The sequence below is a fragment of the Lipotes vexillifer genome, unplaced genomic scaffold (assembly GCF_000442215.2).
Source record: "Lipotes vexillifer unplaced genomic scaffold, Lipotes_vexillifer_v1.1 scaffold102, whole genome shotgun sequence".
NCBI classification, from domain to species: Eukaryota; Metazoa; Chordata; class Mammalia; order Artiodactyla; family Lipotidae; genus Lipotes; species Lipotes vexillifer.
Genome location: NW_006786541.1, coordinates 3687630 through 3695038, shown reverse-complemented (window position 1 = coordinate 3695038; position 7409 = coordinate 3687630). Strand labels below are relative to the sequence as shown.

Below are 7409 nucleotides of genomic sequence, written 5' to 3'. Positions count from 1 at the left end.
TAAAAAAAAAAAAAAAAAAAAATTGAAACTACACTAGGAAAATAAATCTGGATTCAGTTCAAGCATTTGTGAAAGTTGATATTAAGAGATCACTCATATATGCTAATAACTAACTTCCCATGACTTTGTCAATAGCAAAGCCCCCCAGATAACCTCAGTAGCCCGAGAGTATTCTACAGCATTGAGTTGCGTTCTTGCTAGGAGTGGTTTCCTCCACAGGCAGAGAAGAAAGTGCATCTGCTACTTGCAATTTGGAAACGTCAAAAGGGGCATTATACTTTCCAATCTTGCTCACCATCCATCTATTCAATAAATATTTACTGAGTTCCTATTATGTGCCAGACACTTTGCTATGAGTTGGGAGATGGAGATGAACAAGACAGGTACTTTTCTCATCCTCTTGGGACTTACAGTCCAATGAGGCATAAAGACAGACTAACAAGCAATTCTAATAGTTTGATAAGAGTCATGTATGGTAAGACATATTCTTCTCATCTTCCTCCCTAAAGAAACCTGGAAGGAGGGGGATGAAAGAATTTAATCTGATATGAATCATGTAAACAGTCCACGTTCTTGGGGCGAACTCTAAACTCGCCATCTCCAAGGTAAACCAACAGAGGAAATAATTTGTGAAGAGAGCAGCAACACAGACCTTCAAGAGAAGGGGAGACAGAAGTGAGGGACAGCTTTGGGAAGACAAATTGTCTGGCTTGTAAGGAGCCTAGGAGTACAAAAGAAGAGTCATGAGAGAAGTGCCAGGAAAGAAAGCTGGTGGGACATCGGGGAAGGCCTGGGACAACTGGCGTCAGGGACCTTTCCAAGTCCTGTACGTGGGTAACTAATTCAATCTTTATGATAACCCTGTGAGGTAGGTAACATTATCATCACTCCCATTCTACAAATGAAGAAACTCGGAGGCAGAGGTCGCGAAATTTGCCCAAGGTTGTTAGTAAGTCCTGGAGCCAGGTTCAAGCACACCCAGCCTGGCCCGAGAACCTCTGTTCCATGTTCCATGTGTGCTAAAGACTTTAGACATGCCTTAGTAGGAAATGGAAAGTCACAGAGGGTTCTTAAGCAAGGTACTGTGTAATTAAAGCACTGATTCAGGAATTCATGTAGTCACTGAACATGGAATGAACTGGGGGGTGGGGTGGGGGAGGGTAACTGGCATTTAATGAATGCCTCAGCTGTACCCAGACCTCCTCAGACTTATAATATTATCGAATTACCCAACCATCACTCTGGAAGAGACAGATTCCCATTTCACTGATACTGGACCTAAGTCTCAAAATGCCCATTCACTCCTATAGTGGTGGAATCAGATTTTGAACTCAAGTGAGGCTACCATGAAAGTCCCTGCTGTTACAACCACACTGTCCTACAAAGCTGAGGCAAGGAAACCAGGTGGTAGATTTTAATAATTGTCAAAATGAGTGGTCATGAGAATTAGAGGAAGGGGTGGGTAGGAGACTTAATAACTAATTAGACACTGAAATCAAGGGAAAGAAAAAAAGAAAAAAAAAGGAAATGATATCAGTATTTCAGGATTCTGAGACTGGAACACTTGTGGTGCCATTCACAGAAATGAAGGAATTAAAAGTAGTAAGATGTTTTCGCTTTACTCCAGTTTGGGAGGTAGGGGATAGAAGGAGCTGACCAGAATAGTGACTGAGAATACTAACACTTATTGAGCACTTACTATTTACCAGGCACTGTACAATGGGAGTTACATGCACCAACTAATTTCTCACAAAACTCTGAGATAAAGTGCTGTGAGAAGCAAATTAGTTTATTATCCCCATTTTAAAGACGAGAAAAATTAGTAAGTTACCCAAGATCACGCAGTAAACTGTAGAGCTGAACTTGCAACTGACCTTGAAATAAACCCATAAATTAACTTCATGTCTGACATTACCTGGATACTTCCTATAAATCTCAGAGGAGCTAGAAGACATTATAATGGGTTAGAAAGACTTTCATGGCTGGGTAAATCTAGAGAAGCAGAACCAGTATGAATGGATAAATGTCACACACAAAAAATAAATTTTAGCTTGAACATCAAGTTTCTGTGGTAACCTGTATTTATTCTAATTTCAAAAGAAAATAAATGGATTATGTAAAATTCCTTTAAAAGAGAAAAACAAAAGAAACACAATTGCCCCCACATTTCTAATAAGTTTAGCTGTTCAGAAATAAGTAGGCTCCCTTCTGAGACATCATATATTCAAGAACACAGTCAGAAGTTGTCAAAAGGATTTCTGGACAAGGGAAAGCTGGAACATAAGAGCACCAAGATAGATCTCTCTTAACGTCCTGCCTTTTTTCCTTCACTGGTCACTTCTCAATGTTACGCTTCTCCCTTGATGACGCTACTGGACTCCTCTGAGAAAAGGTGTCCTTAATGCCAGCTTTATAGGTTAGAAACTGTCACAGTGAAGCTGTATTTCTTTAAGTCTTTTGTTAAAAAATATTTATTTATTTATTCTGGCTGTGCTGGGTCTTAGTTGCGGCACACGGGATCTTCGTTGGGGCATGTGGGCTCTCAGTTGAGCATGTGGGCTTTCAGTTGCGGCATGCATGTGGGATCTAGTTCCCTGATCAGGGATCGAACCCAGGCCCCCTGCATTGGGAGTGTGGTGTCTTACTCACTGGACCATCAGGGAAGTCCCAGTGAAGCTGTATCGATACCTACAAATGGTTTTGACAATTGTGACCTTACGAGCTATTTTTTAGCTTTGAAAAGTGAAATTAAAAGAAAAAAGAAACCCACAGCACTTTTAGACATAAAAGCCCAAGCTTTTTGTGGTTAAAAAATCCCAACCATTTGAGAAAACAGTCAAATGTTTTTCAAGTTCAAAATGCTTACCTAGCATGGTTTATAAGGAAGCCAAGAGAGCCGGTGATGGGCTGAAAGCAAAGTGTCCTGCTTATCTGGGTATTTTAACAACCTAAGTAGCTCTGTCAGAACGAAAGTGAAATCTAATCAAGTCCTGACCCAGATTTTATTGATTCTAAGAAGCACACTGGTGGGGAGGGGGGAGCAGGGGAAGCACAATGTTTTGTTTTCGTATTTTAACACAGCCGAAGTCAGACTGTATCTTACAACTGATGACATGTCTCTTTTTAGTTAACAGCATTTTTCTTTCCTAAAAATACATTTTAAATGGTGCGTCTTAAAAATCAATGGCAACAGGGACTTCCCTGGTGGCGCAGTGGTTAAGAATCCGCCTGCCAATGCAGGGGACACGGGTTCGAGCCCTGGTCTGGGAAGATCCCACATGCCACGAAGCAACTAAGCCCGTGCGCCACAACTACTGAGCCTGTGCTCTAGAGCCCATGAGCCACAACTACTGAACCCAGGTGCCAAGAGCCCGTGCTCCGCAGCAAGAGAAGCCACCGCAATGAGAAGCCCGCGCGCCACAACGAAGACCCAACACAGCTAAAAAATAAATAAATAGTTGTTTAAAAAAAAAGAAAAAATATCAATGGCAACAGAAAATGGAAATAAGGTTGACAGAAAAGAAACATCAGTTTTTTAAAAAAATAAAATGTGGTCATTTCTGAACATGATACATAAAGAAACAGTTTCAATATGAGAATTAAAATTCCTACTCAAGAATTATGGGTGAAAAAAGAAAAAAAAAGAATTAAGGGTGATATGGAGCAGGGCTGTGTGCACTGCATCAGCACTGGTGTGGGCTGTTAGCCCTAGGTGGGGAGGGGGCCTCGAGGTTAAAGAAAAGTAGCAGACTTGGGATCTGGCTGGCCCACAAGAGCATCTGGGGGTTGTCACCTTCTATTATTACTAAAGCTTTCAGGGCTCTGCTGTTCCAAGTTCGTAGCTACAAAGAGCCTTCTGTGTGCTCACAGAGACTTCTCTGACCCCAGGACCCCCTCCTTGCTGCCTGGAGACAGAGGAAACTTCCAAGAGCAGGATGAAAACAGAATCCTAGAGACATCTGAGGTTCAAGACCTAAAGGGGAGGGGGAGGGAATCTCCCCTTGTCTCACCTGTACATTTGCATGATGTGGGGCATCCTTCCACGTGGCCTCGGTCCTAGAGGGCAGGACCCACTTTGGCCACAAATTATAAACCGAAGAAGGCTTAGATGGGAGATGGTGAGGTAACTAGATATTCTGAGGTCAAAGAACATGGCACAAAGTCAGACAAGTACATATATCTATGGGGACAACGAGGCAGAGTATATAACATCGAACTACTAGAAAACCCAGTCTTTACTAAGCAGTGTCCCTAGTCTGTGGACACACAATAGGCAAGAGTTGGTCAAATCAGTTAAATCCTGAGTCATATAAGAGAGAATAGTTTGTTTTAGAAAATCAGGCTGTCTTGTTTTGGGAATTGGGCAGATTTTGGTGGTGGGGGGGGTCAGGAGAGCTGGAGAATCTGGGTTGGTTCAAGGTGAGAAAAGCGTGGGAAGGAGCATCTCAGAGATGCTGACACACAGAGCTCCCCAAGTTCAAGGTGAATGTTCTTCTCCCTGAATCCCAGGTAGGAGAGAGCTGTGTCCTGTCTGTTTATTCCTATCTAAGCACCTCAGCAACACTGAGCACAGCCTCAGAATTACTGGTTGAATGAATGCCCAAGTGCTGCATCTACTTTGGTCAGACTGTTGAGTAAACTTTAGGAGTAAGAAGGAGTCTTATGTCCTAAAGATGTTAAAAGACTCCTAAGGGCCTTACTTCTATCAGGGAGTAAAGAAGGCCTTGAGGAGAATCTCAACTGCAAGTTACAAATTTTAAATAATAGTTGAATTTGTTTTTATTTTTAGCATTCTAAGGCTTTTTGCAAAGATATGACTTTAGCCTGGGGAACTATCTTCCCTTCAGCAGTGTTTCACAATCTAAAGTAATTCAATTTTTCTTTTCTATTAGGGGGGAAAAAAAATCTCCAAATTACATAACCAGGGATTTTGTGGAAATGCTTGACAGAAGGCCTTAAATTCCTGTAGTGAGTCCCAGTCAGCAGGGTGTGAGATCAGCTGACCAGCACACAGCTCCGAGATAAATTGTTAGTGGAGATGATTTACCATTTCAACTCAGGATTTCCTAGAGTATGATAGTGCGATCCAATAATACATCCTTTAGAAAATAAGAACTGGGATCTCCCTGGTGGTCCAGTGGTTAAGACTCTGCACTTCCAATGCAGGGGATGCGGGTTCGAACCCTGGTCAGGGAACTAAGATCCCACATGGCATGTGGCACAGGCAAAAAAAAAAAAAAAACACTAAAATGTACATGCCCAATCACTTTGTAAGCTTTTTAAAATGAAAGCATATTAATAGTCATTTTTAAAAGTAATCTAGCATTTCCTCCTTATTTTTTGGTAAATTAATTCAATTAGTTAAAATTAAACAAGTATTTGCTTCTTAAACAGATCAAGGCTGGGAAAAAGCTGCTGAGTGTGGAAGCTTGGTGTCTGTTTTCACTGCATCTGTCGTGACCGTATATTAGCTTAGGCAGGTCTTTGGACTCTGAGTATCTGTTCTTGATCTTCTCGCCTGTCAAACGGGGGACATGGATTGACCCTCACAGCCCTTTCCAGCTCTGACCTCTGTGACCAGGGCTGTCCAGCGAATCAGAATGTGGAGGCATCAAGAATCTTCTCAAAGCACAACAATTAAAACTTTCAAAGTAATGGGAAGAAAAGAGTCATCACACATTCTAAATGGTTTTGGATACTTTAAAGACCAAACTCTAATCAAACTCAAAGGTTTGGTTCCTCTTCTACTCGGTACATTTTTTTCATTATCAAGTGCTTATATGGAAAAAAGAAAAACCCAGACAGCTATGTATTTTTCTCAATACACAAATAATTCTCACTTCCTCTGGAAAATTGCACAGTAGGATTAGTTGGGTAGTCAGCCTGAACCCACCTTCCAATTTAAAATCACAAGATGTTTTTCAATGTCACATCAACTGGTGATATCTGTTGGTTTTTAAATAATACTATGACTCCTACACAATGGGTTTACATTTTTATGGTTTTATCTTTCTGGTTTTGTCTATGGACCTTGGTTTTGTGTTAAAATATGCACTGCGGGGAATTCCCTGGTGGTCCAGTGGTTAGGACTCAGCCCTTTCACTGCCGAGGACTTGGGTTCAATCCCTGGTCAGGGAACTAAGATCCTGCAAGCCACATGGCGTGGCCAAGAAAAAAACAAACAAAAAAACTGATCAATAGTAAGAAAAATATGCATTGCTACTTGCAATCTTTATAGCTATGCTTTAATTAAAGATGTGATCGCTACATAAATTCCTCCCTTTGTCAATAAAATAGAAAGGACACTGGAAAATGACTCAAAAGCATGCAGTTCAGAGTCCAACTCTTACTGGTTGAGTGGCCCAGATCCCATCCACCACGCAGAGAAGTAAAAACAGTTTGTCAAACAGCAAGTCAGCGAACTCCTCAGGGGACAGAGAGCAGGAAGGTCATAAGCACCAGGATTCATCAATCATCTACACACACCCTTAGGAACTGGAACTTGGGTGGAGCTTACTGCACGGAGTCTCAGTAGGAGAAGGAACTACCGTGGCCATGATGGTATCGACTCCCTTTTGGGGGGAAGCTATTTTTCCACTTGAGCACACTGCTCTAAGCAGGAATCCCCATTCTGGTCCTCCACCTTGTAGGGGACAAGGCTCTGCCACTTGTCCCCCTGCACCCAATACAAGTGCAGTCCCGGGTCACCGCTCAGCACTGCTAAACTCAATGCCTGTTTACCTATGCCATTTTGTACATTTTTTTTTAAGGAAAGCTAGGCTAAATACTACTTTATATATTGGCACATTACAAGCATTATATAAATACTTGCATTTATCTACCTTAAAAACAGTACAGGGCTTCCCTGGTGGTGCAGTGGTTAAGAATTTGCCTGCCAATGCAGGGGACACGGGTTCGAGCCCTGGTCCGGGAAGATCCCACATGCCGCGGAGCAACTAAGCCCGTGCGCCACAACTACTGAGCCTGTGCTTTAGAGGCTGCGAGCCAGAACTACGGAGCCCGTGTGCCACAACCACTTAAGCCCGCACGCCTAGAGCCCGTGTGCCACAACGAGAAGCCACTGCAATGAGAAGAAGCCCGCGCACCACAATGAAGAGTAGTCCCCCCCTCGCCGCAGCTAGAGAAAGCCCGCGTGCAGCAACAAAGACCCAACTCAGCCAAAAATAAATAAATAAATTTATTAACCCCCCCCAAAAAACGGTACACTCTGTGGAGAATTCAGGAGGGCAAGTATGGAGGCAGAGAGACCATTTAGGAATATTCTATACCATTCTAGGTGAGAAATGGTTGTCTATGAATTAGGGTGGCAGCTATGGAGTGATACAGAGCTGTCAGATTTACTGTCTCCTTATAAGTAGAAGACGTGTTGATGGCTGGATGTCAGGGGT

The 7409-nt window shown here is 42.4% G+C and overlaps 1 protein-coding gene and 1 non-coding gene across 3 annotated transcripts in view; one reads left to right on the top strand and one right to left on the bottom strand.

Annotated features, from left to right (window-relative positions):
* The window catches only part of MYO1E (myosin IE), a 233041-nt gene that overhangs the window by 183689 nt on the left and 41943 nt on the right, over window positions 1-7409 (bottom strand). The window lies entirely within an intron of this gene.
* TRNAG-UCC (transfer RNA glycine (anticodon UCC)) lies at window positions 5124-5196 on the top strand. Its single transcript has one exon. It is a non-coding gene; the product is annotated as a tRNA-Gly (tRNA).